General features: G+C 36.9%; 1 long non-coding RNA gene across 1 annotated transcript in view; it reads left to right on the top strand.

Annotated features, from left to right (window-relative positions):
• The first annotated feature begins 11,878 nt into the window (after nucleotides 1-11,878).
• LOC145670732 (uncharacterized) overlaps nucleotides 11,879-21,785 on the top strand; it is a 47,417-nt gene continuing 37,510 nt past the window's right edge. The window contains exon 1 of the long non-coding RNA XR_014128401.1: nucleotides 11,879-11,994. This is a non-coding gene — a long non-coding RNA (uncharacterized LOC145670732). The remainder of the gene's footprint in view (nucleotides 11,995-21,785) is intronic.

Genomic DNA, 21,785 nt, shown 5'->3' on the forward strand with positions numbered 1-21,785 from the left:
CTGGTCTTGTAAGAGAAGATGGTACAGGAAATAAATAGGGTCTATGTACAATTAGATACCAACGAATCAAGCATATTAAAAAATATATAACGTGCATACGCATCTTGTTCACCTTATAATTGCATTTGCATTTCAAGACACTTCAATATCTCAAGGTCATTCTTATGCCATTAGTTTAGTGGATTGTTTATGTATATATAAGTACACACATAAAAATTGGTGTTTTTGACTTTACAGCCTTGGAAAAACTAACGATATTTACGTCAGAATTTATGCGTTAACTATGATGATGAATGAACACCCAATGGAACGAGCCTCTATATTGTGATATAATAGCTTGCTAATATTATGTTACGGTTGAAACAAGAGTCCGCAAAAGCTCAAGGCCAACCCGTAGAAAGCTGTTTGTGTTAAAAAAAAAAAATGCTTCCCAGGCACCGGTTTATTTCCTTATGGAGGGGAGGGGAGGACTTGTTATGTACGTAATACGAAACTGTGCGTCATTACGTTTATATTATAAAAATTCTTATGTTGATCCTTGTGACGCGTTTCTCTTAAAATATTTTTTTTTTTTCGAATGATAATAATTGTTTAGGTTTTGGTAAGATTAGAAGTCACTGGTCTTGGCGTAATAGGTCATACACGTGTCTACAACTTAATTGGTCGTGTGAATGGCCAGGATATGAATATACTTGCTCGCACAGATTGCGATCTCTGTATTTTTCGCGCGTGTAGCTCATCGTAGCACGAAGACGACATAAAATAAGAACAAAAACTGGATAAAGTAGAATGCAAATTTGCGAGTTGTGTGGATTCTGGTTTTGTGGCCTGCAGATGATACAACTTGTGAGGAATACTGATTGATTTAAAGACAATGGTGGAACTAATATCCTTGCAATTCCTCCCCCCCCCTCCCGAGCAAGTGGAGGGACAAAGAACTTTTTAAAAGGGTAGGTTGTTCCCTTGCATATACCGAAAATAATAACTTTGTATCATACTACTTGGTCTACCGTAAACTACAGTGCGAGCGCAGTCCCGGGTTCAAATCCCGGTTGGGGCATCGGTCGAAGTGTAAAAGCTCTTTCCGACCAGCCATCTGAGTGAGGTTTTTCTGAGTTTTCTTCATTCACACCAGGCAAATTACGAAATGGTGCCTAACATATAGGTCCCAACCCGTTTCCTTCCTTCCCTTTCCTCGCTTAGTGTGCTCGCCGAGGGACGTTATTTCTCATACGTGACAGGCTAACATGGCTATAGGTGCTGGAAGCTCAGAAATCTAAATCCTAAATCCTATCCCGGCGAAATTAAAATACCGCTATTTTTACAGTAATTATGTGATATCTTCAAATAGATAAAAAGATAATTGAAATATGGAACAAGAGCGCCCTAGACAATATTATTTTGCGTGAGGTACCGTTATCACAAGTCACCTAGCGGTTTTCCGTTTTCAGCTGTTTAGAAACGCGAAAATAAATGCCGATTTTCAAAATGGCTTGAAATCGAAAGCAGATAAGTGAGTCGTGATAACGGTTTCTCATGTAAAATAATATTGTCTAGGGCGCTTTTGTTCCACATTTCGATTATCTTTTATCTATTTGAAGATATCACATAATTACTGTAAAATTAGCGGTATTTTAATTTCGCCGGGATGAAGACTCTTAAAATACATGTCTATAGGAGACAATCGAGTTGAATTTTGAATTTTCTGATGGGGAGTGGTGTACGCAAGGTAGTGTTTCGGTTCTTTACCCTCCCCTTGGGCAAGATATTACGCTAAAATAAATATTAAGCTTATTAAGATATATATGTAAACCACCTGAAATTATATGTGCTTCAATGTCCCCCGCTTCCACCCATCCTTTGACGAATTTCTGCTTACGCCACTGCTACTGAACATCAAAGTATAAGAACTACAGTATAGAGTGATAGTTGAATCAAAACCGTAAGACCAGAAACTGGATTACCGCATGACAGATTAAAAAAAAAAAAGAGAATGACCATATGTAATGTTTTTCCGCCCCAAGGCAGGAGGTGTGTGCCGCCCCTCACCCCAACGTACGAAGTTATAATGCAATACGAAAAAAAAAATGAATACCTTTGTCTCAACATTTTTATTAATGAGTTTTGTTATAGCAGGGACGTAGCTAAGGGAAGTACAGATGGGGCACGTCCCCCCAAGAGAATTTTGTTCAAGGACAAAAGTGGAAAAGGTTTAAAAGAAAAACTGAGGTAAGAGAAAATAAGGGAAATAGATTACAAAATAGTAATCTTAATCAAATCTACTCTCAGATTTAGTATTACGACAATACCCATAGGATGAGTATCTCCAAATTAGATTAAATTATTACTTTGGAGTAAATAGATATTTAAATCGGAAGTAGGATAGAGTTGTTTCTTGGCGCGATTACTGCGAGTAAATCGACTACTCTACAGACAGATAATATTCATTCCGCAAATTTGGACGAGTAAATTCAAACTCCTGCTAATGATTTGATTTGATTTGATTTTAACGTCCCTTTCAACAGCTAGGCTATATGAGACGGGACTTACTGATTAACGAGGAATCCGAACCACACGAGCTCTTCCCACCGGGAATCGAACCCGGGTTTCCGACACCAAAGGCGCATATGCTAACCACAGCCGTGAAGGAGCTCTTGCTAATGCTTCGAGTGAAGATCGTGTTTATGATGGAATTCGGCGAGCAACATGAATCAGAGGAAGAGCAAATTTGTTTGAGGATTACGATGATGCTGAATTTGTAATATTTTCGGGTCAATAAAGATACCCAAACTGATCCTGCACTTGTACCTGGTCAGCATGATTGAGCGTAAGTTAGATTTTTTTTCTGACTAATAATTCATTGTTTTCTTTGATGCCATTACGGTGTAATAATAGAAAATCTACAGTTCGACAATTTTTTATTACGCCTATATTTAAGTTTTAATCTTGAATGTGAGTGCGTGATCTGTAATTTTCATTAGTTACTCACTTCTAAATATTATGTATGATAATACTTAAGGAAAAACATTAATAGAAATATTTATTATGTTCTTCAAGGCAATGTGTATGCTACACATCAAATTGCGTGTTTGTTTATGCCACACAGGATTTTGAAATTACTGTGATACTTTAGCAAATGAAAGGTTAGTTGATTACTGACGAATAACACATCAATATTAGCACTTCAATGACTTGCATTGACCATGCGGGCTTAGATGTCATTAATAAGACAGGGTATATCTATCTATCTATCTATCTATCTATCTATCTATCTATCTATCTATCTATCTATCTATCTATCTATCTATCTATCTATCTATCTATCTATCTATCTATCTATCTATCTATCTATCTATCTATCTAGATATAGATACAGATATAGATAGATAGTAAAAGAACACCATAACATTGTTCTTATTTCTGTGCTTCTTCATTCATTTACCTACTTCTTTAAAACTGTTATGTGTTACTTTCACATTGCTCATCAGCAGTTCTGTATCAAACCGGTAAAACTGAGCCTGTGTTAACCGTAACACCGGAGCCTTGTTGAAGTGATCCGCTTAAGCGGTAGTCATGCGTAGACTACCGGCCTCTGTTAAAATTAATACCATTATTATTATTATTATTATTATTATTATTATTATTATTATTATTATTATTATTATTATTATTATTATTATTATTATTATTATTATTATTATTATTATTATTTGCTATGTACTAAGCAAGTAAATATCTATCTTAATTTCGAGTTTGACTAAGTTCAAATAAGTTCTGTAAGCTGCATGTGCCTTTACACTGCTTTATGATTGATTTTTGTTCAAAAAAATAATCAGATAAAGAACGTAAATCTTTTACTCAACCAAGTTAAATATTGGAGAGAAAGAGGCTGTCTTCGTCCATGCTGGATCAAAGGGAGGATATACAGTAATCTAATTTTCATCTAAATAGTTTTTATTTTTCTTCAATGCATTTGAATAAAATCGAATTAAAATCGCTTTCATACTAGTGTTACCGATCTTTAGAGGAGAAGCATTGTATAACCTTTTGGGGATCTTTTGGTTCATTTTGTACCATGCGCGTTTTTCATGGTACATTGCGTTATTTCTCTTCTATTTGAGCTTTTTCGTCCGGGTTTTTTTGTTTTTCAAGTCCAGAGGCATTGTAGAAGACATTACGTATGGTTTCACACCTTCCTGCGTCCAGACATAGGAGGCGATGACGTCATAATTTTGAAATATAAATTTTCCCTTATGAAACCTATGTTCATTATTTTTTGGCGGGCTTATTTTTTCACGTAGAAGATTGAAATTTTGCACAAACATTCAGTCCACCGAGTAGTATTTACCAGATTTTTTGTTCCGATGTCAGTGTTAAAACAGGGGGGGGGGAACCAGAGGGGCAAAGGGTTAAAAAGGGATATTTTTACCCCCAAAATCCCGTTTTTCGTCATTTTCCCGCCTCACATACATGATTGGGACACGTGAGTCATACCGTCTGAAAGGCAGTTCCATTCTGAAGAGAATGACGGTCGAATTATTATCCTAGGGTAATTAGGGATGTTTCAGGGAATTTTTAAAAAATATACTTCTATATAGGGAAAAATGGGAAAAGGTCGGTTTATTTTTTTTTGGCGGGCTTACTTTTGCACCTAGAAGATTGAAATTTTGCATAAATATTCAGCCTACCTAGTAGTATTTATCAGATTTTTCAGATCTGTGCATTAAAACATGGGGGGTCCAGAGGGGAAAAAGTTGAAAAAAGGGATTTTTAGACCCAAAAAATCCCGTTTTTCGTGATTTTCCCACCAAACATACATGATGGTGACACGTGAGTCATACCGTCTGAAAGGCAGTTCCATTCTGAAGAGAATGACGGTCGAATTATTATTCTAGGGTAATTAGGGCCGTCTCAGTGAATTTTTATCAAAATATACTTCTGTATAGGGTGAAAATGGGGCATGGTCGGCACATTTTTTTTTTGGGGGGGGCTATTTTTTCACGTAGAAGATTGAAATTTTGCACAAACATTCAGTCCACCGAGTAGTATTTACCAGATTTTTTCCGTTTTCTGCGTAAAAACAGGGGGGTCCAGAGGGGCAAAAGTTGAAAAAAGGGATTTTTAGACCAAAAAATCCCTTTCTTCGAGTATTTCCCGCCTTACATACATTATAGAGACACGTGAGTCATACCGCCTGAAAGGCAGTTCTAAGCTGAAGAGAATATAGGCGACACATGACCCTAGGGTAATTAGGGATGTCTCAGGAAATTTTTTCCCTGAGATCATAGTGTTTTGTGGTAATTTTGGGCATTGTGGGAATTCCTGATAAAATTTCTCCCGCCCTTACTATTCAAGATAGAAACTTGAAATTTGGTACACGCATTTAGTTTACCAAGTACTATTTATAAGATTTTTTGGAGGTCTCTACGTTCACACAGGGGGGGCAAAGTTGGACAAAAAAATTTCCCCCTCAAAATTTTCCCTTCGACATCAATTTTCCCTCTCCTGGTATATGGTATGGGCATGCAAGTGATACCATTTGAAAACCAGCTTTATTCTGAAGAGAATAAGGTATGAACCATGATCCTAGGATAAATAGTGACGATGCAGTACTGCTTGACTGGAAGTCTAAAAAATAGCCCAAAAAGCCAGCATCCAGAAAGGGATAAGTGTAGCCAACCATCGCTGAAATCTGTTGTGGTTTTATAGATTAACATGGGATCCGAACTACATGAGCTCTAGCTGGGAATCCAAGTCACCTCTTCTGTGCTAGAAACTAAATGAAATGAAATGAAATCTTTGAGTTTTACGTCCCACGGTTATGCCGGTTAGGCTAAAGGAGACGGTGATTATGAGAAATGAATGAAATGGTGAAATGAAGAAAGTGGGAGGAAACGGGAGAACCCCGAGAAAACCCACGCACATGGTGTTTGTCCACCGTGCTAGAAACTAGTGCGGTACATTATCCACATAGCCACGAGGGAACTCTAGTTAATGAAAATGAATTATTATAAACTAATTAGTTGAATGAATATATGGGATAAAATGGGAAAATCCCGAAAAAAAAAAAACATAAACATGATGTAGCTTACTACAAACTCACTTGACCATGGGACCGAACCATTTACCTCTCTGACCAGAGGTAATCTCCGTTCATATTATTGTTGGTATAGTTAGAAAGTGCAAAATGTTGACATAAACTGTAACATAATCAAACACAGAAGACATTAACTAGAAACAGAGGCGTAATTTAGAGAACAAGTGTGTTCCATGAGTTTGATACCCAACAAAACGATAAGCTCAACTTAATATCGGTGGAGAACATTGCTTTCTTCTTCTTCTTCTCCTCCAATTAATTCTTGAAATGACAGGTAGGAATTCTGTATTAAATGTGGTAAATACATACCAATGCAGTGTCGCGTCAGCTTATAAATTCCAGTCAGTTTTAGCGTCTCAGATATCAAACCATTGTAGACGAGCTATAGATACATAAAATTCCCAAATTGTTTCCTGCATTTTATTTCTTTGTGCATTCCACACGCTAGGATATCAAGTTAAGTTTTTTTTTTCTTGAACTTGTAGAACAGTGACAAATCTTATGTGCATAAAATCATATTAATGCGAAGTTAATATAAAACGCGTTTTAGATAAACTTTGATCTCAACACGTTAAGTATCAGACGCATCAAATATTTGCTGATGAGATCATCTCTTGTATTACAGAGATAGCTTATCTCATGAAAGAACTATGACATTAAGAGTACTTAAATGTGAATGACTGTTTTAAGATTATTTTACACCTGAGATATAAATTGTGGCAACAAAATTATAAGAGTTGTTCTTAACGCATAATCAGCGGTCGAAGTGAGACGGTATGTGATGGTATGCCATACCACCTCTGATTTTTTAGTGATCAAGACATACCGTCACTGGAGAGTAGATGCTAAATACCTTTAATAAATTCTTTTTATTCACAGTAATTAACGAATAGCTTTGCACGTCGAAGATTTTATTTCTTATGTAGAAATAATTTCTTAATTGACAACATTGACATTTTTGCTATCTTTTTCCTACTTTTTGCTTTTAAAATTAGATGTCTTCAAAAAATTCGTCTAGTATTTATTTTGATGTGTTACATTTAATTTTCTTATGTACGTGTGTCGTCTTGCCTTAATGCGTACAAATGTAGTGTTTTGAGCATGGGTGGATTTAGGGATTGTCTGCAGTGGGAGTCGGATCTTCCGGGGGTTTGGATTACCCCTCAGTCGAGTGAGGATCCGGAAGTTTTCCGCAGGAAATTATTAATATAAAATCTCAGTTTTGAGCACGAGCACTTCCGTGGCTAAGCGGTTAGCGTACGCGCCTTTGGCGTGGGAGACCCGGGTTCGATTCCCGGCGGGTGCTCATGTGGTTTGGATTTCACGTTAATCAGTAGGTCCACGTCTCATATAGCCTCGCTGCTGAACGGGACGTTAAACTTAACTCAACTCAACTCAGTTTTGAGCACTTTCGTGTGTAATTTTCTATAATACAACATAGGGGGATATTTATTTTTTTCAGTTGTTGGCGGAGGATCAAAGTCTCCCCTCGTATCTACAGAGCTCCTCTCCAATGGTTTTAAGTTATAATGGAAATAGAGATGCAATGTTGTAGACAACATACCCTCACTGTATTTCAACATTAGATAGCTGGTATGTTGAGTCAAAATCGTAATAAAACATATCACCTCTGCTTTTTTCCACTTCGAACACTGCATATAATTATTATACTGTTGGTATTAATATTAGTCTTTGTATGTAAAACAAGAAGCCCTGACTAACTTACTGAGTGACCAATTGATCAACTAATTAACTAATTAACTAACTCTCTGCCTATGGCCTATGGAACCAGAGGTTTAATGTCGCTTTCACAAAAGCTCTCCACTGACTTCTATCCTTATAGCCGACTGGATTCAGTTTCTACTTTGTATTCCTATTTCTGCGAGATCCATATTGTTTTTCATCTTGAAACGAGAGAATGATATATGTTGGAATTGTATGAATATGTGTATGAAAACGTTTCTTCTCCAGGTCACTCCAGGTTATGATTCTGTCCGGGACACTCCGGGTCATGGATCTGTCCGCGTCAGACTGGGTCACCGGGCTACTCGAGCTCATGGGTTTGTCCAGGTCGCCGGATTTGATAGATCATGGATCTGACTGACTCTGTGTCTAACGACTCACGACTCACGAACTTCGTGACCCACTCCATCACTGGTGTGCAGAAGGCTAATTAAAATTTTCCGCTAGAGAAAACTAGCATTCCATTTCTATTAATATTATATCACTTTTCACTTAAGGGAAGAAGGCGTTAAAGAAAAACAATAGCATCTGAGTGGAAGCAGCGATATAGAACTGAAGAAAAGGAAATGCAATCTTTGAGTTTTATGTCCCACGGTTATGCCGGTTAGGCTAAAGGAGACGGTGATGGTGAGTAATGAATGAAATGGTGGAATGAAGAATGTGGCAGGAAACGGGAGAACCCCGAGAAAACCCACGCACACGGTGTTTGTCCACCACAAAGTTCACTTGGCGGGGGCTGGGATCGAACCCGCGAGAGGTGAACGCTCTACCACTGAGCCACCGCGGCCCCCGAACTGAAAAAAAGGTTGATGAAATTATATACAGTGTACAGGGTGTTTCAAAACAATACCGACAACGTTTGGAAGGTGGTTCCTGAGACCAAGATAAGACAAAAAGTATAAACCAACCTGGGTACACAAATGCTTCCTTTCGGAGTTACAGGCTCCGAAAACATGAAAAAATGAATTTTAAAGGCCCATAGCTCTAAAATTATGGGACCTACCGTAGACAAATCAAGACTTAACTTGCGAACTAATAAGTGCACTATCCAAAAATCCATGTTTCAGAATCCTAAGGCACTCACGCAACAATTTTTATAGAGGGAGTTTGGCTACAGGCATATAATTTGAGGTACTTATCAACTACCTCTATAAAAATTGTTGCGTGAGTACCTTAGAAATCTGAAACATGCATTTATGGTTAGGGCGCATACTAGTTCTAAGTGAAGTCTTAACCCGACTACGGTAGGTTCCATAGTTTTAGAGCTATGAACCTTTAAAGTTCATTTTTTCATATTTTCTGTAGCCCATAACTCCGAAAGAGAGCATTTGAGTACCCAAGTTGGTCTATACTTTTTGTCTTACCTTGGTGTCAGCAAGCAGCTCCCAAACGTTGTCGGTGTTGTTCTGAAACACCCTGTATAGTGTGGCGCAGTGGCGAAACTAGTTTTAACTGCAACCCTGTATCGATCGATCATCGATTTACTCATACCCACCTCCTGCCCGACGCATTTCAGCTGCTGCGTTATATATATATATATATATATATATATATATATATATATATATATATATATATATATATGTGTGTGTGTGTGTGTGTGTGTGGGTGTGTGTGTACGTATATATATGTGTGTGTGTGTACGATAATAAAATAAAATAATGCAATAATAAAAATATGATAATAATTTGTTTTAATTGTTATACTGGATCCTCTCATTTTGAACAACATGGCTTTCCTCAATGCCACCACCAGAAGGGCAGATATAAATACGTATTATGAAGCACCGCAGTCCACATTTTTAATTAGCCAAACCAAATATCGAAAAATGCCTCAAGTTTATTTTTCAGAAGTGCGCCCGCCAGGTTTGTATCCACGGGGGTCTAGGGGGGCCGCCCCCACCTAAATTTTTACTGGCCCCTTAAAAATTTTACAGTAGGCTTTCAAAAGTGCTATAATATGGTGATGAACTATCGTATGGTTGGATCGGGTCCTCCTAAGTTTTGGGGCTGACTACGGGCCTTTCGCCCGCCCTAAAAAATTCCTGGATCCGCCCCCGGTATCGGTTGTTGCCAATTAACTGCTAATAGTCATAGCGTAGCCTTCGAAATGTTGTGCTATAGAAGAATGTTGAAAATTAGATGAGTGGATCAAGTATCAAATGAAGGGTGTTCGAAATAGTAGAAGAAAGAAATGTACTGAAGATTGCGTCAAAAAGAAGGCAAAGGATTAATGAAACTCAGAGAAACTACGCTCTAGTCAGAGGAAGGCCACAATTGAAGCGTTGATTTCGAAAACCAGTCGTCTCCACTGAAACTAATTTTAGAGGAGAGACAAACAAAACTAAATTAGTCAATATGCATCTGACATATAGGGTTGTTTCCATTTTTGGTCCGTAGAAACTCCCATATTCTACGGTCCAAAAATGAAAACAGCCCTATATGTCAGATGTATATTGAATAATTTTATATTTTATCTCTCTCCTCTAAAATGAGTTTCGATGGAGATTACTGGTTTTTGAATTCAACGATTCAAATGAAGTATTTATATAAAATGAAACAAAATATAAGGAAGGAAAACCACGAGAAAACCAGAAGAATATGGGCTTTTAGAACAGAGAAGAATAGAAAGTAGCAAAAATGAAATCTTTCAGTTTAACGTCCTACGATTATGTCCTTTCTTCTAAGGAAGGCCATGATTTAGTCAAGCGAATGATTGTGGAAGAATTGGTGGAATGATACAGTGGGAGGAAACGGGAGTACACGAGATAATCCACAGACATGTTATTCACCACAAATTTACTTGGCCGGGATCAAACCAGGGACCCCACCGATCAGAAGTAAGCGCTCTACCACTGAGCCACCGTGTCCCTAGATAGAAAGTTGTGTCAAACCAATCGAGAGATTGCTGATTAAGGATGCGCACGAGTCGAGTCGAGTCGAGATTTAAGCCTATTTCGACTTGTCTCGAGAAAATGTTGTCTCGACTCGTGGCTCGACTCGAAAATATGTTTAAGTCTCAATTCGTGTCTCGACTCGACAGTTTCTGTCTCGACTCGACTCGAATGCGAGTGAAGTTGAGTCGAAATTCGAGACATGTCTCGAGTCGTGCGCATCCCTATTGCTGACCTAAGAACCACTGGCACAAATCCCGGAGGGATGAGGGGGACATGTCCCCTAATCTTGGAACTGAGAGGACTGTCCCCCCAATAATCTGATTTGAAATGTGTTTTTTTTTGGGAAGAAATGTGATGATTATGTCCGATTGCCACAAAGGAAAGCGAGATGAAATTAATATCCTTTACTGAATGATATACACAACAGGTTCACCTCAGAAATCAGATTCATCTACCGTAATATGAATCTCATCTCCCCCGTTCCCCAGAATAAGCCTCAAATTTGCCCGCCTCCCAATGTTGAAGACAACTCTGCTCCCCTGATCCTCCATAGCATTGTTTTTCAACTTCATAAATATTTTGAAAATCGCTTTAAAAAAAAATGAGAACGGTCTTACCCGTCCCCCCCCAATGTTGGAGACTGATTTGCGCTGATGCTAAGAACTACGCGCTCGATATACGAGTAAAATTGAAAATGTCGATTTATACTTTATTTATACTTTATACTTGTGCTAAATAGGAGAATAAATTCCAATTATCCAATACGGCTACAAAGAACTGACAAACCAGGATTTTCACTTCACGTGATGTACTGTATATGTATTGTTCTATAAGGACATATTATCATTAAAAAAAAAATACGAGAATATCGAAACTACTTGACAAATGGCAAATCAATGTTATCTATCGCGTGCAGATAAACCAGATTAGGATATGACTTAACCGCGGCGTTGCCGATATGACAATTTTTCCAACTGTCTGTAGATAACAAACAGTTCTCCTTGTTGTTTATCAAGAACTTTTCTAAGTGTGACAACAACGTATTTATGCGCATTTTATTGATAAAGATTGAGATAAAAAAAAAGTTTAGTAACTGCGACGGTGGCACGTTATCAGCATGAGGGGGGAAAGGAGTGGTGGCAACCCACTGAAAACGTTATTGTTAAGCAGGCCTATATAAGGCAACTCAACTTCTTTAGCTTAATAGACTAACTACGACCGAAACGAAAGTTGGACTTAATTGGAAAGGACGCTGCAGGTGCTTATTCAAATATCATTTCATGAACTATAGAATCTAGAACTAGAGACTTCTAAGGTTATTTTTATGTTGTTTTTTGGTCTATCTTAAAATATTAGGTCTTTTTCTAACCTTTGCGCTACCTTGTTTTAAAAATACATATATTTACATGCATAAGAAATCAAAATACGTGCATTATTTTAAGTTACTATTTTTTTTCTTTTAAATAAGACTTGAATGTTCAGTATGTTCAAAATTAGAAAAGACTTACCAGTTTCCAGGGACTTGTTGTGGTATTTCAAAGAAATATTATCATTCACTGCAACACAACATAAGGGTCGAGTTACTTTTCGTATGATTTTCATATGATTTATTTGCGAGAAGACCAGTGGCGAATCTAGAATGTAAAAACTTCGGGGGTGGGGACAACGAGAACCCAGACTATGATAGGTATGTCATGAGTTTACTAGAAACTTTCAAAAATTCATAAATAATACTAAATAATATCTGAAATTATTTTTGTCACCCAAAAAACTGGGGAGTTAGATCCGCCACTGGAGAAGACGTTGCTAGCTTAACAAAAAAACATTCAACTAGATTATAATTCAACTACATTACAATCGGAAGATAAAATTTTTTAACGATTCATTAATAATTGGTTATAAATTATTTAAAACATCACCGCATAATTGATGAAGTTAACTTGCCTAAAATAATCATCAAGTAACTGATTCTGTACTTTAAATAATTTTAAAGTTTAAAAATATAAACTATGTTTCCAAATAATGATTCAAAATTATTTTCTTATAAATTTTATTTATTTATTTACTTTTTTTTGGGAAATTATTTAATAATTGAATCAGATAATGCAAAATGTCAACCAACCAGACAAACAACCTTAATTTTGAGGGAAAAAATTGCAGAACAAGCTCATTCTGCCTAGAATAATCAAAGTTGACTCTGTTTATGAAATATGACATGTTAGACCAATGAAACTGAAGCCCATTATTCATAGAAACATGGGTGTACCCTTTAGGAATAAAAATTCGTTGTTAACTCAATTTTGCCATATGGGTGACTGAAGCCCTTTTTGCATTATATATATAAAGTTTCAAGATAATTTTAAAGAAACATAGTCACTTTTCTGTATCATTTGTTTTTCATCTCAAGAAAATCCAGTTAAAAAAATGAAAGAAAATACTGTAGAAAACTCAAATTTAAAGCGCTCCGGTGAACACACGACCTCTGATCTGCATAAATTCTCTTTCATTGCTCAACTTGAAATGTATTAAAGATGCAGACAGTTTTCTCTGTTATTGTGTTGCTTTATACTGTTCAATACACCGTCTAAATTACATTTGGTCCTTATTTACACAGTACATCAGAGCAAACAGGAAGGTAATGGTTTGTGCAATGGATTTGCGGGTGAGGCTGTCGTGGAGAAGTAATTAATTTCCACCGCCAATTCTAGTGCAATCTAATGTTTTTAAGTTCTGTGGTATAAATCCCGAAATGTTACTGTTTAAATAGGACGGATAATATAGGTTATGGACAACATTTTATAAAATTTCGTAATTATTCAGAAAATATGGTTTAATAATTAATAAAACAAATATCTGTTGACACAAAGCTTCTGACAGTTGTAAGACCATTTTATCATAAAATTTAAGAACGATTTTGATGAATTTTAACAAATTTTAACCAATTTTTCTAAAACCTTTAGTTTAATAATATACGGTTTTAGCTAGAGTTGAATGCGAGATGAAACTAGACAAAGATAGCGTACAAGACAAGAGAGCTGTTCCACTAGGAACAAATATACTTTTCAAGGCGAGAAAGCACTTTTAAGTACTTATTTTAGAGACGAGACAGCCCCAAATCTAGTTTCATGGATGACGCTAGTTTTAGCTGACCATCCGTTTAAACAGTAATGGTTGATTACTCGTTAAAAATTTATTTAACGTCTCGTTAACAGGGTTTATCAATTTCACCAACTTTGCGATTATAATTAGCTTACTGCTTTAGCTTAACAGGTCTTCCAAAATACTTGCCAATTTTTGTTTTGTTTAGAGTATTGTTTAAAAAGTCGCTGATATGTTATATTTAAGGAATGTTATCAAACCGAATACTGGATTTATAACGGCTTTACGGACAGTAATGTGCGTAAAAATTCAAGAAGGATTAAAGGACGCAAGTTCATATAATTTCAGGCGTTTGTATACATAACTTCATATTATTTTTGCATAATATTTTGTTCGAGAAGGGGTTTTTATGCCCGAATCCCCTTTGTGTACGCCACTGGTTACGTATTGTAGATTATATACTAGTTATAATATACATATATGAAATAAAAGAAGTTCTTTTCAGTATTTCTAAAACACTTAAGAATTATTACTACTAATTTTCATTGAAACGTGTATAACTTGCTGACGCGTTCTCACTTTTTGTTCTTTCTTTGAGTTTTCTTCTTTTTCTTTTAGAACATGTATCTAACGCGTTCATGAAAACTCAACATGATATTTTGTGTTACATAGGTAGTCGTCTCTTGAGTTCCTGTGCCATAACCTGTGATGTAAGAATAAGACAAATATGTGAAATACGGTTAGAATGCACTCCTTTGGCGTGAGAGACTCGAATTCGATTCCTGGCAATTCCTCACGTAGTTCGGATCCCATGTTAAACTGTTGGTCCATGTCTCATATGCCTTGCTACTCAAAGGGACGCTAAACTGAAAATAAATCATTTTACCTTGTAATAAGCAATCTCAAACGTCCTGCTAACTCTGCCCCATACAACTAAGTAGGTAGCACGAAAAGAATGCAAAGTTTCAGCCATCCATCTATAATATTCCAGAGATTTTTCTGAAACCTTCTTGATAGAGCTTATGCTTTGCAGTGAGATACAGTATATGATCTGAATTGGTGTACAGTTTGCGATTCAAAATATGAGCGTTCTCAGATTAAATATTCACAGAATGTTCAAATAATCTTGTAGTGACATTCCTTGAGCATCCATTAAATACATTCTTAAGATGTGGTCTGGTGTGGCGGTGCCCCGTTAGAGATGATCGTCTTATACCTTGTCCTTGGCAATCTACTGGAGATGTCCGAACCATACTAACTACAAAATGTATATATGTGGGGAGGAGTAAAGGGATTACAGTGTATGTTTCTCAGAATTAACTATGTGAATCCTCTGATTCCAAGAAAATGAAAGCTAATAAGGAAAGTAGGCAGTGGCGGGTCTTGAGGGAAGTCATCTTCGTAAAAAAAAAAGTATATATTTTCTCGCTGTAAGCTAAGAGGAAAAAATCTGATCAAATGTCTTTTATAAGTTTTCTGAACCTGTATGGAGCTTTCTCCCCTTATCTTGAAGCGATATACAGTATTTATATAATTAGCAATGTCTTTGCCAAAGAGCCCCCCCCCCCCCCGCCAAAAAGCATAGGGTCTCATACTTATCAATCAAGTGATAAGATCTGCGTCGCATTATTTATTTATTTATTTTTAAAGAACAATACTACCCGTCTATAGGTTATCCCCCTTCCTCGTGGTGTATCAACAGAAGTAAACAACGCACGCACAAGGAATGACGGAAGCAAACGTCTCCTAGGCACAAAGTTATCACAGAATGCAATGTCAAGCTAATTTGATTGGACTCATTTACCTCCGCCATGTTTTCACGTTTGTCGTTGAATGCTAATACGCATATTCTCCGCGCGCGTGATCCTGGGTTCGATTCTCAATCGGAGCAGAAATCAACCTGGGTTCAAATATTGGTTCAAATATTGTTTTAAATCCCATTTTAAAGTTCTGAAAATCTCTGGAAAATGATATTAACCTACGATCCATTAACGGGTGCCTGACGCTGAAAGAACAAATCTCGCATCTTCTGTATCTGATATAAAGCTGTTGGCCAATCCTTACTCTTCGTAATAGCAGGGGGCATGGTGGCTCAGTGGTAGAGCGTTCACCTCTGGTGCGTGGAGTCCCTGGTTCGTACTCACCTCGTACCAAGTGAGCTTTGTGGTGGACAAACAAGGTGTTCGTGGATTTCTCGGGGGTTCTCCCGTTTCCTCCCACTTTATTCGTTCCACCATTGCATTCATTTCTCGTCATCACCATCTCCTTTAGCCTAGTCAGCATAAGCGTCGGACGTAAAACTGAAATATTTCTTTTTTTTCTTCGTATAGCATCAATGTTGATGAAGACAAGATTCCAATTAAAAACGAAAATGTGGCTCACGTACTTCTCCAAATACATCGATAATATACCGACAATCTAAAGGGGATGACAATACCCATGAAATCAATCAAAACATGTTTTAATGAACTGGATTGAAAACGGCGCCGATTTACCATGAGAGGCGTTCAAAAACTGGAAAGACGCTAATATAACATCGAATATCTCGTAAAGGCGGGAAGATATCGCTTTCGGGTCGAAAGATCACACAGAAAAACGACCCTGAGCAATGCAATGATGTGTGGTGGCAGCGTATCGGTGGAACGGAAATAATATGTGTGACTTCTTGATCTGTCTGTAAGGAACTACGCAACGCGGCGACCACTCCGCTAACATCGGCACATCATTCATTGCATTTGCCAGAGTCAATTTTTTGTGTAATGTTTTGATTCGGCAGCAATAGCTTTCCGCGTTCACGAGATATTCGGCATTGTACTAGTGCTCTAGCCGGTTCCTGTTTTGATTCGGCAGCGATAGCTTTCCGCGTTCACGAGATATATCGGCATTGTACCAGTGCTCTAGCCGGTTCCTTTTTTTATTTCGACAGCGATAGCTTTCCGCGTTCACGAGATATATTGGCATTGTACCAGTGCTCTAGCCGGTTCCTGTTTTGATTCGGCAGCGATAGCTTTCCGCGTTCACGAGATATTCGGCATTGCACCAGTGCCCTAGCCGGTTCCTGAACAGCTTTTACGGTCAAACGGTGCCCTTCTCCACTCATGCTCCTTCAGTTTGACGGTGTATTATCGTGCCACTTTGTATAGAAGACGTTTGCCGAGGTTGGTTCTTTTGCTCGCAGAGATATAATTCCACCGTGCGCAGGAGCGTCAAGGACCTTACATCCGCAATGGGGGTCTGATACCATCTGTAATAAAAATTACAAATGTTATAAATACCAGAACTTGTGATTTATTAAATTACCTGTTACAACTGACATCTCAGTATCACCTACCTGGTAGCGAACTCATGACAACACTACCGTTACTAATAAGATTTCGAGAATCCATTTTTTGAAAAATCCACCAAAGGAGCAAATAGAATGTTGCAACGAATATATATACCAAAAAACATGATTAAATAGAGTCGGAATTTATGATTAAACATCTGATTAGATAAAAAATGATAAGAATAACAATAAACATTGCGTTAGCATGTTTTAGACATATGTTACCCAAGGCTAAGGTCAAGGAGTTTGAAGCAGTCCTAGCTAATCAAGTATGTGAATATGGGTAATGAGATATGTTTACAATGATATCATTATTTTTAAAAGATTGTTGTATTTTATTTTGATCTGTCATTGATTTTATCTGTTACGTATACCCCTGATGTAGATTATTTTGCCTCTGATGTAGATTATTTTTATATTATTCACTTTCCAGGAATGCTTGAAAAAAAAAATAAATGTTATTTTTCCTCATTTTATAATTATTTAAGCTACCTAATAATTTTATCTTTAAATATTTTATCGTAATTATTTCTTTCCGTCAGTGAACAATGACCGCTAATCATTTGAGGCGTCTCCTGTATAGGTGCTCGAAGTGTAGCGTACATTTGCGTTTCAACTACACTGTCACGCATTTTGATAGCACATTTCGCAATCGAACTCGTGACACATTCCCTTAATTTGTTGATAGTTATAATTCATTCACAGATTTAAATAGTAACAAGATAATTTTAAATTTAATAATAATAATAATAATAATAATAATAATAATAATAATAATAATAATAATAATAATAATAATAATAATAATAATAATAATAATACGTAGTAGTAGAGCTAGGATTGCTCACGAGACAAGATTTTGAGCTTTTTTTGTCTCGGAAACGTGTCCTAAAAATGCAGCCTCACTTTGAAAAGTGAGCGTGAGCGGTGGCTCAGTGGTAGAGGGCATATCTCTTGTACTGGGGTTCCTGGTTCGATCCCCGGCGAAGTAAGTTTGTGGGACAACATTATGCCCGTGGATTTTATCGGTGTGCTCCCGTTTCCTCCTAATTATCATTCCACCAACTTTTTCCGTAACTATTTACTTGCCTCAATCATCCGTCTCTCTTACAGTTAGTCTAAATTGCATAGTCATTGGACGTTAAACTGAAAAATATTTGTTCTGAAAAGTATATCTGATTCTATTTAAAAAAAAAAAAAAAGTGTCTCGTCTCGTTTCGTCGGTCTTGTAGCCAACACTAGATGTGGCACTTTTTAATTAAAACACCAAATTAGCACGTTTTGCAAAGAAAACAATAAGTAAACGCTATTTGTTGCACTTTTCGCCACTTTTAAAAACTTTTTTGGGCTCCTTTTCCCAGTGGGTCAAGTGGTCAAGATGTGTGAGTTGGTCAGTGGGTTGTATAGGTCAACACAACGTGACTCACTGCGACCCACCGTGACTCACTCTGACCCACCGCCCCCCTCTGCTTAGTGCATTGTAGACAGCATCTTCTGAACACTGGTGAATTTGTCTACGTTTTACTTTCAAAGTCTTCCATTTTTCTTCCTTTTTAATTTTCGCCTATTTACTTATCCGAGATGAGCAGGGCTATATCTAAGTGGAAAAAAGAACTTCAGGCACTTTTGGATATTGATATTTATAATTATAATAATAGCAATAGGACTTACTACTTGGCTTTCGAGACACAGTCGAATTTTACACTTTTTTTTTTCCTTTACGTTGGTCTACTTTACCTTGATTTGAAACTTTCAAATTTCATCCTATTTTGCACTGAAAAATTATCTGTAATTAAACAAGGAAATAATTACTATATATGATAATTAAATTGAAATTCATTGTAATATGGTCCATGACAAACACTTTACCATTATATATCTTAAAGGTCAGATCCAGTGGTGTTGTAACAAAGCGGTTCTTGAGTGATTGACCGTATAAATTCTAACTCCGATTACTGATAATTTCCCAGCTTTGTTTTATTAGAAGTGGAAAAGAGGGCGTGGATCATGAGTCAAACTTGATGACGATGGGTTTTGGTGGATGGTGAGTCAGAGTGAGTCAGAGTGGGTCGTGGTTCACGGTGGGTAGTGGGTCAGTGGTCATCTGTCAAGTTTTCATTGATCCACGTCATCTTTTGGAGACGAGACAAGACAAGAATTAAGGTTTTCTATTCTCGTCTCCAAAATTTTGTAGATGCCTTGACTTGATGAAGAATTCTTTCTCGTCTTGAATTTAGAAAAGATTTTCTTGTCTCGTCCCGTTTTCTAAAATGTACAAAATATAAGTCCCGATATTTTTCTTAATTTCATTAGTAATTCTCAGAATCCTTTCGCGTCACGAAAGGCCCCACAACATTTAAACCATATTTATTATTGAAGTAAATTCTGACTTTCATATCAACATTTTGTTCTTACAATCACTTCATCAATTTATAGTTTTATTGAAGAGAGGTGTTGGTAGGTTAATGATTAGCTGTTAACTAATGCCTCTGTCTAATTATAGTCCTCTTTAATGGTTGTCCTCTCAAGGGGAGGAACGTGAGGAGAGGGTTGGCTATCTTCGGTATTCCTCGAATCCATCTTCGTGTCCTCTTCATATTCGCATCCCATCGTCTGCTGGCGTGGAATATTGGTGTTCAATTTAACATGGGATCTCAACCATTTTTAAGGCAAATCATGGTTTAATTTCGTTCTTTCGCAAAAATGTCTCAGTAGCTCACTAAATATGATGCATCTCATTTTAAAGGTGCAATTTGAACGCTGTACATGATATTTTCTTCTTATAAATACAGATAATTATAATCCAAATTCCCATAAGAAAATGATCAAAATTAGAGGGAAAAGTCTTCTGTTTTTTTACAGTAAGGAAAAGAGCTAGAAACCTCGGACTTTTTTGAGAATGGAGTACAATCTTTGTATTTGTGCGCTACTGTACTATTTTTTCGCTGTTTCCAAAGACATCCATTACACAATCGATGAGAAATTATGTCCTTCATCATTGAATCTACAGAAATCAGAAATCAGATTTTTTCGTGTTCACGTACTTGGCCGTCTAACTGCTAGATGTCACTATAGTCATTCCTCATCCCACTTTCCTTCTCAGCGGGAGCCAGTCCTTTTGAAAACCTACTTTGAGCTTCTTAACAGGGGCGGGAGGAAGAAAATCATTGTGAAGAACGGGAACTTCAAACACGGGGAATGACAAAATTTATGACCTCTTTAGTTGATGGTTTCTGTTTCAGCAGTACAGTGTATTTATAGATGGTTTCTATGAGAAGAAGTAATTTGTGTTTGTAGCGATAAAGTCAACCTTTCGACAAAGATTTGTGAAGGAGAAGCCGAACCAAAGTCTTCGTTTATGTATACTAGACACACACACACACACACACACACATATATATATATATATATATATATATATATATATATATATATATATATATATATATATATAGTGGCGGATCCAGGATATGATCAAGGGAGGAGCTAAACCATAGTTTGCCTCTTTATCCAGAGTAAACAGGATTGAAGCCCATTTTATCCTGTGTATACGTGAGCATCAAGGAAGGGGGGGGGGCTATAGCCTCTATATAGGGCTGTGCGATATGTCGATATATCGATATCGTCGATATCGATATCATCTTATATAGATAATCGATATCGCAAAAATATCGATGTCGACATATCGATATCGTCGATATTCGATATCGATATCCGATATCGTCGATATTCGATATCGATATCCGATATCGTCAATATCGATATTCGATATTGGTGTTTCACACTTCCTCGAAAATATTGCGGCGGGTTTTGCTTTATATATATATATATATATATATATATATATATATATATATAACGCTTTTAGGCTCGCGATAGTAGCTGCATTTGCATTTCTTAACCGAATGAAACCAAACTGCACGATACTCGTATGAGGCAGAAAAACGCCCCGTTTCATGAGTCAAATTAATGTAGGGCTTGGGGACTATGCTTCCCAACATTCCATGTTAATATTTAATTTTCTCTTTTGACTTCATTTCTTAACAGAATGAAGCCAAATTTACAGAGGATTAGTATGGGTTAAAAATTTGGTTCCTTTTGAAGATAGTCCAAATCGGCGGCGGTGGGGTAGGGATGTTTCTACGTCTACTTAATCCACCTAAATATTGTGTATTTAACTTATATTATCGGCTACACTTCTTCACCGAATCAAACCAAACTTTGTGCAAAAATTGTATTGGGCAGAAATGATGTTCCTTTCAAAGATAAAGCCAAAACCAGTGCAGAGCCGGGGAACTATGCCCTCCAAAATATTTCTCATCATTAACATTGAGAAATGCATTCCTTATCCGAGTCAACTTGATATCCTCATTACAATTAATGTTTGTGCTGTATTGCCATTGCGAGAGAAAAATCAAATGCCTGTGCTAAAATTTGCTTAAATCTAAACAGACAGGGAAACAAGAATTTACTAGTTTTTTGTGCAAAGTAGTAATTTTCCGTTTATTTGTATGTGGTTACTAGATATAAGTTGAGCCACATAACTCAGCCCACTAAAACAAACAAAAGCCTCCATTCTGTCATTTCACTACACAGACCTAAATATTCTGTTTAGGTAGTATTAA

The sequence above is a fragment of the Thermobia domestica genome, chromosome 14, assembly GCF_964235325.1.
Source record: "Thermobia domestica chromosome 14, izTheDome1.hap1.1, whole genome shotgun sequence".
Classification (NCBI taxonomy): Eukaryota; Metazoa; Arthropoda; class Insecta; order Zygentoma; family Lepismatidae; genus Thermobia; species Thermobia domestica.